This window comes from Dipodomys ordii, unplaced genomic scaffold, assembly GCF_000151885.1.
Source record: "Dipodomys ordii isolate 6190 unplaced genomic scaffold, Dord_2.0 Scaffold303, whole genome shotgun sequence".
Taxonomy (NCBI): Eukaryota; Metazoa; Chordata; class Mammalia; order Rodentia; family Heteromyidae; genus Dipodomys; species Dipodomys ordii.
The window spans coordinates 677,851-688,654 of record NW_012267519.1 but is presented as its reverse complement, the minus strand read 5'-3'; positions in this window follow the sequence as shown (position 1 = coordinate 688,654).

Here is a 10,804-nt window from a genome sequence, read left to right as displayed (position 1 = left end):
TGGTGGTTTATTGGAGATAGGAGTCTCACGGTCTCTCCTGCCCGGGCTGGCTTTGAACCTCGATCCTCAGATCTCAGCCTCCCGAGTAGCTAGGATTACAGGCGTGAGCCACCAGCGCCCGTCAACAGCCACAATCTTAACCAATAAGATTCCTCATGTTGGAGTGAGACCTCATTCTCCTGCGCTTCTAAATTTTAGGAGACACTTACCAAGTTTCAGGTGGTCCAGTTGAACTTGTGGGTTCAGTGGAGAAGCACTTCCAACTTTTCTAACTGGGAATCTTCTACCAAATGGCAATTGCCTAGCATTCACAAGGCCTTGGATTTGATCCCTATCCAAAAAGAAAATAGAGTGGGAAGGGAGGGAACGAAGGAAAGAAGGGAAGCAAGGAGAGCAGGAAGGAGGGAGGGAGAGAGGGTGGAAAAGAAATCTTTACAAAACTTTGTATTTCTTGACTTTTCTTTGACCTTTATAACCCCACTTGTGTATTCTAGAGGTGTTCAGTTATTGATTGAAAAACTGGAAATAATTTCATATCCATCATAACTTGATATTTAAGAAGAAGCTTCTAATTTGGTATCTTGTCATGCAAATTTAAATTAGTCACCATCTAAAATTTATAAACATGTAAAAGATGGAGTGATAGAGAATGTAAGCTTTAGAGTGAAACAGAAATGGGTAGAATTCATGCTATGAGACTTAGTGACTGTTTCTTCTTCATTTAAAGGAAATACTACTACATACCTCATAGGATTTAAAGAGTTAAAGAGCCAGGTGCTTGTTGCACATGCCTGTAATCTTAGCTACTCAGAGACTGAGATCTGAGGATCACAGTTCAAAGTCAACCCAGGCAGGAAAGACTGTGAGACTCCTATCTCCAATAAACCACCAGAAAAACCAGAAGTGGCACTGTGGCTCAAGTGGTAGAGCGCTCGCCTTGAGCAGAAGAGCTGAGGGACAGTGCCCGGGCCCAGAATTCAAGCCCTACAACCAACAACAACAACAAAAAGAGTTAAAGAGAGAAACAATCTTAAACCTCAAACACTGCATCTAGCCCTAATGAACACTCAAGCAAATTTTAGTTTTCTCCCTCATCTGCCTCTTCTTTTCCTTGAAATCATGCTTTGATATACTCTGCCATAAGGAGCATTTGCAAATACAATTACAAGAAAGGGAAAACAGGTATAATTTTCAGTGTTATTTCTGTATTCCAGAATGAGGATGACTGAATGGAATGTGTAGGAATGGGAGCACCGTTTTCATTTGGAGACTTAATTGTCCAGAGAACTTGAAAGTAAAAGACAATAGTTCTTATGCTATTTAGTTGTTTCATGTTTTTTCCTGAACCTTAATCTAGGTTCTAGATTATAAAACAAAACAGCAAGAGTTTTATAGCTTTAGGGTGTGAGTTCCATTGCCGAACTCAGTAGTTACAAGACCTGGTGAAATCCTTTCTCTCCCTTGTCATCAAAGATGGTAAAAAAAAAAAAAGGTAGTTGACATTTATTGTATATTATGTGTTCACACTAAGTTACCTATATAATAGTTCATATAAACCACACAACAACCTTAAGGGAACTAATGTGATTACCCCATTTTACAATGGGGAACAGAGGTGTTGAATGGGATTCAATGGTAGATCATGTGCTTAGCATGGGTAAGACACCAGGGTCATTACTCAATACCAAAAGTAGGAAGGGGGTAGAAGCCAAGATATATAGATAAAATTGGGAGGCCTAAGGTTTGAGCCCAGGAAATACTACTTTTATATACTGTACTATTGTGCCTCTCTGAAAAATCATACAGTTATGGAAAACCATGAAATTAGAGGTCTCATCAGTGAAAGCACTCTAGCATATATCAGTTTAGGCCATCCTATAAGCAGATATCATTATAAATTTTAGCATACCCCAAAGAGTTTTGAGAAAACACTTTTTTTGTCAGCCGTGGGGTTTGAACTTGGGGTCTGGGTGCTGTCCTGAACTCTTTTGCTCAAGGGTAGCACTCTACCACTTTAAGTCACATACGACTTCCAGTTTTTTCCTGATTAATGTGAGATAAGAATCTCCTGGACTTTCCTGCCCTGGCTGGCTTTGAACCATGATCCTCAGATCTTAGTCTAGGATTACAGGTATAAGCCACTAGCACAGGTCTTACAGAAACACTTCTGATAGATGACAGAGGAGAGAGTAAAGGAAGATGAGGAGAGCCTTCATAGTGATGGTAACTCATGAATGTGAAAGGAGAAGGAAGGAAGAATTAGGCAAGAAGAACCACAGATTGTAGAGCACTGAGAACATGAACCATTCCCATGAAAGCTTCATTAAGAAAAGACTAAAGGAATCCCCATCCAGAAGTAAAAGACTGGCTGTAGTGCTCTAGCTGCACTCAGTCATGATGTGGATAAACCTGAGGAATGTGTGGCCTTACTATCAATCAAGAATGTAGGAGAAGATCCAGAGACTTTTTTAAAGTCATCTACACATTTTCTGCTGAGGCCTGAACATTTTATTATCACCTTGATCCTGATCCACTCTACATTGCTTTATCAGAGGGGATCCCACTTTTATGCACTCTCTCTAAGAGTAGGGGATCATGGTAAGCATGTCTTTCCTTATAGCACTTCTTCAGATCCTGAGCTCTCAATGCTGTCTGCTTGGGAGCTGGCTAGGCAAGACACTGCTTGGACATGTGATAAGATACCAGCCTTCTGTGTGAGCAGGGAGGTAGCCAGGAGACCAGAAAATCAAGTTCTGGCTGCTGCTGCCCCACTAACCATCAATATTAATTTAAAAACATCACACACAATTCATGATCTGATTGCCTTGTCCCCAAGTCAAGGTTGCTAAAACAAGAAGTGACACCTATAGGCTGGACACTGGTGGCTCACGCCTATAATTCTACCTACTCAGGAGGCATTGAGATCTGAGGATTGGGGTTCAAGGCCAGCCCAGACAGGAAGGTCCTGAAATTCTTATCTCCAATTAACCCAAAAGCCAAAAAATGGAACTGGATCTCAAGTGGTAGAGTGCTAGCCTTGAGCAAAAAAATCTCAGGGACAGCCCCCAGGCCCTGATTTCAATCCTCAGGACCTGCACATATCAAAAATAAATGAATAAATGAACAAGTACATAAGTGCATAAGTTTTTATGTCTATGGCTAATAAAAGTGACCCATCCTTTCTCATGAGCTACAGGACTACATGCCTTTGCAAGCTCCCTTTACTTGAGCTCTCCTCTACTTCTGGACCTAGGCTTACTCAGACACAGTTTGCCCTGCATCTGGATGACATAAAGCTAACTCATCACAGAACCACCAAACAGGCCAAGGCATATCCCAGCTCCTTCTGGGAGTCTAAGCAAGGTGAGTACAAGCAGCGTGGGTAAGTTCCTGTCTGATTGTTAACCTTACTTTGTCCCAATTATTCTGGAAGCTACTTAGGGAAGAGGGAACCCTTCTGTTTTAGCCTCAAGTGAGCTGGTTGAACCTAGTAAAGAGTTCAATAAACAAATAAACAAGCGAAAAATATATTATAGTGAGGAGCCAATGGCTCTGGCTTATAATCCTAGCTTATTCAAGTGTCTATGATCTGAGGATTGGGGATCAAAGCCAACCTGGGCAGGGAAGTCTATGAGATTTATCTGCAATTCACTACAAAAAGTTGGAAGTAGAGCTGTGGCTCAAATGGTAGAGCCCTAGCCTTGGGGGGAAAAAAAGGCTTAGGGCAGTGCCTAGGCCCTGAGTTCAAGCCCCAGGACTGGCATACACACACACACACACACACACACACACACACACACACAGAGAGAGAGAAAGTTTTCTCCTATCACATTCATCATTTTTTCTTTTCTTTCTTTCTTTCTTTTTTTTTTTTTTTGTCTGTTATGGGCCTTGAACTCAGGGCCTGGCCAGTGTCCTTGAGCTTTTTTGCTCAAGCTTAGCACTCTAACAGTTGGAGCCACAGCACCTTGTTTGGTTTTCTCGTGGTGAATTGGAGATAAGAGTCTCACAGACTCTTTCCAGGTTGGCTTCTAACCGTGATTTTCTGATGTTAGCCTCCTGAGTAGCTATGATTACAGGCGTGAACCACCAGCACCCAGCTTTGTTTTGTTTTTACAAAAGTATTTACCCTTGGATACTCTGAATAACTTATTGGTCCCTTTTTCTCACTTTGTAGTTTACACTCACTTCTAAACAGAAAATTATATTTTCTAGTCCCTTTTTCCCCCAGTCCTTGTTGTTAAATGACGTGCTACTTTCTTAGTTTGAGTTACTCTGCTGTGAGCAACAAGAACATGCTGTTTCTAGACTGTTGTATTGTGGGTCAGAGATTTTCATGACGTCTTCTGCTGCCACTTAATCAGTTATAACACAGGTTGTGAAACCTTTGTTATCCTGGGTCCCTAAAAGCCCATAGAGAGCAGAGCCTAGTCACCCTTCACCTTCATTAATATATATTGGGCACTTGTAAGCTAGAAATAATCCTCTGGTGTAAGCCACTGATTTTTCTCCAAAAGGACTAAAGAGGCAAGATAGGATTGTAGGGAATGTAGTCTCAGAGAGTTGATCCTCTACAGTGTCACCTGCCCCCACCTCTGGGAGCTACAGGAACCACCCACTTTTCATACCCACCTATGGGGATCCAGGTTACTTACCTCTTTCTTCATCTTTTGCTCACAATGCCCACATCCTGAGCAATAGGAAGCTGGCACCCACCCAGGATTTGGCTTGCCTCTCCCAACATTCTCACTTGCCCACCATTTTCTGAATCCGGGATCCCCCTCCCCCGCCCCTCCCTCTCCTCCTCCTCTTCCTGTCCCCCTTCCTTGTGGACCAAAATCCAGCTTGTGCAGTGAGGAGGTGTCATCCAAACCTATCTGCAGCACCCACCTCCCAGATCCTCCCTCAGGTCCACCATTTTTGCCCTAATATGGATCAGAATTTGAGTAGGAAAGCAATGTAGGAATACTATCCTGGACCCCTGTAGTCCTTGTCCTCTTCAACTTTGCCTGTCCCTAAGGATATATCCGCTACTTATTGAAACCTCTAGATCAGGAGCTGGCTGCAGTCTCCTCTGTTTCTGTCTAGTGGCCAAAAAGCGCCCCTGCCTGCCTCAAAGGAAATAGAGAGATCGTGCTCTGCGGTAAAGGAGACTCAGATTATGTAGTGACTTAAATTCATGTCAGCTCTACAAGAGGTAGATGGCCCCTCCCTTCCTCTGGACTCTGTTAATCTTTTCTGTCTTTGCCCCTAGCAGTAAAAGTGTATTTCATATTCGTGGAATTCCTTTTCTCAGATTATTGGTGAGGATTGTTCTTTGGGGTAAAGAGACCACATCTTCTCCCACCCTGCGGCCCCCCCCCTCTACTCCCTTGACTTCCCACCTCCCCTACCACTTCTCTTGCAGTCCTGTTCAAACACTGAAATGGAATGCAGGAAATGAGGCTAGGAGAGAGTGAGACTTTCATTAATTTTTTCAGTGTTTCTCCTGTTCCTTATGGTCATCATTGTTGCTACTACTATTATTATTAGCCTGTATCCTGTCTGTCAATACAAAACAGAAAAGAACTATTTTCCTTTGAGAAGTAAGATGTAGATGCATGTAAGTAAACAAATAGCCACCTGTTTTCCCTACTCAGTGATAATACAAATATAGATCCTCAAAGCAGCCACTATTTTGGAAGTTTGAACTGTCCGGAGCAGCTGGAGGCTCCCCTTATAAGGGGCTCTTATGTGTGAGAGGCTTTTCCATGAAGTCAGCTATTATAGCCACATACTCCCACAGTATTGAGGGACCATAGACTTCCAAATTTAAAAATCTTGTTGCAATGGTTTAGTCTTCAAAGTTTGTATTCATCCAACCTCTAGAATTGTTGCTTCTCAGTTCTCTGTCACATGCATGTCCCTATTAACCCTTTCCAGTTGCAACTGAAAAGCTTGTACTCCTTACCACCTCAGGAAGAGATCTAGGTTGAGGAGTTTGAAATTTGCGATTCAGAGGCCCCTTTAAAATGCTGTCCATATTTGAAAGGTATGGGCAATGCAGATGACTAGATATCTGAGTTAGCATGTAACTTATAATAAAAAATTAGGACAATTAAAAAATTTGAACAGCTACCACATATAAAAACCTCCCATATTTCAGAAAAATGACATGTTCTAAATAAGCTACCTGGTACTCTTCTGTAATGATTTCCTCTCCTAAAGATTTTGGCTACAAACTCTGATCCCATCATTATATAACAGTTTTCTAATATTATTTTCCCAAGGAAAAATTAAAAGGCAAGTCAATATTTTATTATTTATTTAATAATTCAGCTTTATAGTTCATTATTGATATGTATATTTAAGGTTATTTAGTATTTTCAAATTTTTAGTATTGCTATATTTGAAGAAACAGCTACCAAATCTCCATCAAGTTTCTTTTTTTTTCTTGTACCAGTACTAGGACTTGAACTCAGGGGCCAGGGAGCTGTCATTTAGCTTTTTCACTCAAGACTGAAACTACACCAATTGAGCCACAGTTCCGTTTCTAGGTTTTTGGCAGTTAATTGGAGATAAGAGTCTCATGAACTTGTTTTGAATCACAATCCTCAGATCTCAGCCTCCTGAGTAGCTAGGATTACAGGTGTGAGCCACCAGTCCCCTGCTCAAGCTTCTTTCTTATATGAGTTTACAATTTAAGAGCATTTCAGAACTTTCTTGTATAGATTCTAATCTTAAAAGTTATTTTTTGTTTGTAGTGCTAGAAATGGAACCTAAGGCCTTGTGTATGGTATTCAAGTTCTCTACCATTGACTTACATCCCCAGCCAGGAATCATATATCTCCTTAATGCTCATAAATCAGTCTGATATCAATTTCCTCATTGTGGTAGTATACTTTGATCTTTTTTGCCAGTCTTGGATCTTGAACTCAGGGCCCGGGCACTGTCTCTGAGCCTCTTTTTGCTCAAGGCTATCGCTCTACCTCTTGAGCCACAACACCACTTTTGGCTTTTCCTGATCAGTTTATTGGAGATAAGTGTCTCACAGTTTTTTTTTTTTGCCCAGGCTGGCTTCAAACTGTGATCCTCAGATCTCAGCTTCTTGTGAAGCTAGAATTATAGGTGTGACCCACTGGCACCTGGTGCATATTTTTATTTTGATAACTTGTGTAACGTGATTATTTCATGCCATACCACCAAGAAATAAACATATAAACCTATAAAACCTAGAAATAGAAACCTATGTACATATGACTGAGCAAATCCACATTTATAATTGGCAAAAATTATGGCTGAATCTATTTTTGATAAATCACATGGTATTTGCGGGCAGTAGGGGAAACTAAAGTTAAAATATTATATTGGAATCAGGGGAGTGGGGAATACTTTGAATACCTTCAAATACTGGCAAGAGGCAGTGATAGATCATCATGTTTGAATTGTGGTATTGTTTACTAAGCCTATGAGATGTTTTTTCCCAGCCCTGGAGTTTGAACTCAGGCCCTGGACACTGTCCCTGAGCTTCTTTTTGCTCAAAGTTAGCACTCTGCCACTTGAGCCACAGCACCACTTCTGGCCTTTTCTGTTTATGTAGTACTGAGGAATCGAACCCAGGGCTTCGTGCATGCTAGGCAAGCACTCTACCACTAAGTCACATTCCCAGCCCTACTAAGCCTATGAAATGCAAGTAGGTTCATTAGCATTAGAGTTGGATAACCCTAGTTTGAATACTAGGGATTTTTCTTACTACCCTGTAATTACTCTTACTTGTAATTACTTCATCATATATAGAAGAGACCCATGAATAAATTATCTAACAAAACCTAAACTAAATGTAATTCCAAATCAACTTCCTCTTGTCCAACAACATGCCCACATAATTCTCACCAACAATAGAACAGGAAGTCATAGTAGACAGCAGACTTGAATGGAGAGTCAATATTCCACTTTTGCTAACTCTACAAAAATATTTGAGGCATAGCTATGACCCATATGTCAGTTTTCTACTGACATAACAAAATATCAGAAACATAAAGTCTTAAAATAACTCTCACTCTTATTTGGCTCACAGTTGAGTAAGTTAGAAATCCAATCATACTGTGATCAGGCTCTGTGCTCAAGGTGTTATAAAGTTGAAGACAATGTGTTAAGCTGCATCTGGAGCTTGAAGTCTTTTTCCTGATTGTGGCAGAATTGAAATCCATGGGATTGAGGTTCTACTCCTTCTGGCTGTTACCAGGGGTCATTATCAGCTCCTAAACATAACTCATATACCTTGACACATGCTCCCATGCTAACTGATTAGGTCAAGATCGCCTAGTTGTTGCCCTTTTGATTAATTCATTTATTAGAATCTTTATTGTATCTACAAAATATCTTTTTAAATAATATAGCATAATCATGGAAATGATATCATATGTAAAAGTTCCATCTACAATCACAGGGAGAAAACATATCAATATGAATGCCACTGGATTTTTTTTTTCTGGTTGTGGGGCTTGAACTCTGGTCCTGAGTGCTGTCCCTCAGTTCTTCAGCTCAAGGCAAGCACTCTACCACTTGAGCTACAGCGCCGCTTCTGATTTTCTGGTGGTTTATTGGAGATAAGTGTTTCAGGGGCTTTGTGCCCGAGCTGGCTTTGAACCCCGATCCTCAGATCTCAGCCTCCTGAATAGCTAGGATTACAGGCTTGAGCTACCAGTGCCAGGCTGGAGATCATTTTAGAATTTTGCCTTCCACAGTCTTCCTGGATGCCTTAGGTGGTGCCTGTACAAATCAATGGGCCTGAAAGTTAAACTTAATTAGTTTCAAACTGAATTAACCTCTCAATTACCTCCAATCATTCAAAGTTTTTTCACTTCTCCTATATAACTGTATTCTGCTAATGAACTCTGTAAGGAAATATTTCAAGTACTAAGAGTATGAATAAAAAAAAGATCAGAAAAACCAACTCACAGGCCAAACAGGTTTTATTGGACTGAAAAACCTGAGAAGGGTGTCCGTGTCTTCTTCAGCCCAGCTGGCGAAGAAATGGTTTAATTCCCTTGCAACTGAGGTCTCTTTTATTAGGCAAGAAGAATGAAGTCAGGCAGGACAGGGGTCTGGGGTAGTTTGTCACTGGAAGGGGGGTAAGATGGGAACTGAGGAAAGGGCTCTTTGTACAGAAATGGAATCTTATCTTCAATTACAGGAAAGGGGATTTTAGCACGCATGCCAACAAACTATTTGTCCCTCAGATCACAGCTTATCTCTTTTAGAGTAGCAGGTTATGTTTGGGGAGGAGAAAGGAGGTGGGAGACAAGTCAGCTAGGTCTGTAGCAAGGGTCATTCTAAGATATGGCTATCAGGGGGAAAGGTAAATGTTTCCAGTCTGTCTTTTTTCACCACCCCCCCAAAATACCTCACCCATACATAGTCACGGGCTAGTTACTGCCTACAAATCTAATAGAAATTATATGGTTAATTGGCCAGCATTGTTTTTGGAAATTTTTTTTTTTGGTTTGTAATGTGGAGGATCAAATCTCGGGTCTTGCACTTGCTAGGCAAATGCTCTAAGCTACATCGCAAGCCCTGAGCAGTATTTTTTTTTGCTTATATGATTTTTTAAATATTTTCTTGTGCTTGGGGTGATAGATCTTTATAGTTTAGGTATTCAATAAAAAGCAGCCATATCGTGGTACAGGCGGCTCATGCCTTAATCCTAGGTATGCAGGAGGCTGAGGTCTGGAGGATCACAGCTGGAAGCGAGCCTAGACAGAAAACTTTGGGAGACTGCATATCCAAAATAACCAACAGAAAAACTGGGGGTGAGGTAAGCCTCAACTTATAGAGTGCCACTCATGAGCAAGCAAACCTAGCAAGCACAAAGCTCTGAGTGCGAACCCTAGGATTGGCAAAAAAAAAAAAAAGCAGACATAATGATTTGTTTTATATCCACTAGAATATGTCAGATTGAAAGAAACACAAAGTCCAACCACAAGGAAACAATATTTGTTCTCTAAAAGTTTCTGGGAATCTTACCATTACTGAGGGCTTGCCATATACCACGTTGGGAGACAGCTGTTTATGTAGGCCATCAAGATATTCCATGTCCTCCCTCAATAATCTATATTATTACCAGGCCAATATGAATTTAGAGAAGACACTGTCCAATGCAGACCAGAATCAGTAGAAAAAAATTTTAAAAAACAAATAAATGATTAACTTAATTTCCTGATTCATTTCTTTCCTCAAAGGCCTTGACATTCAGGGCTTTTCAGAATTTAGGCTGAGACACAGATTATAAATTTGACATCCTTTTTTCTTGTTATTGCTGATATAACCCCAACAGGATGATTGAAACATACTTTATCACATTTCCTCTCTGTGCCCTTGCTAGGCCATTCTCTTAGTGTAACCCACTCTTCTAGGCCAGATAAAGGTCAGCATCACTTAAAGTATTTGTTCTTTGAACTTTTTCAAAAGCATTAAAATAGACTATACATACTGAGGGCCATTAGTAACCACCTCTGTGATACCACCTTCCTTCCGGAGGAACCAGATAGTTCCCACAGACCAGTGGAAAAGAGATTCTGGCAGCACACTGCAAATCCATTGCTTGGTTTGTGCATCTAGCCTCATCGCTGGCATAGGTTATACAGATCTCCTTCAGTTGGAATATTTTTTACCTTTTCTCCCATTTTCTTCCATGTATCCCTTTTAGCTATATGTGTCTTTATTTCTTTCCACTCACTCTAAATGCTCTAGGGCATTTCCTCTGCTGCACTGAGCATAGGGGAGAAGATAATCCCCCGCCCCTCCCACACACAGAAGTGAATTG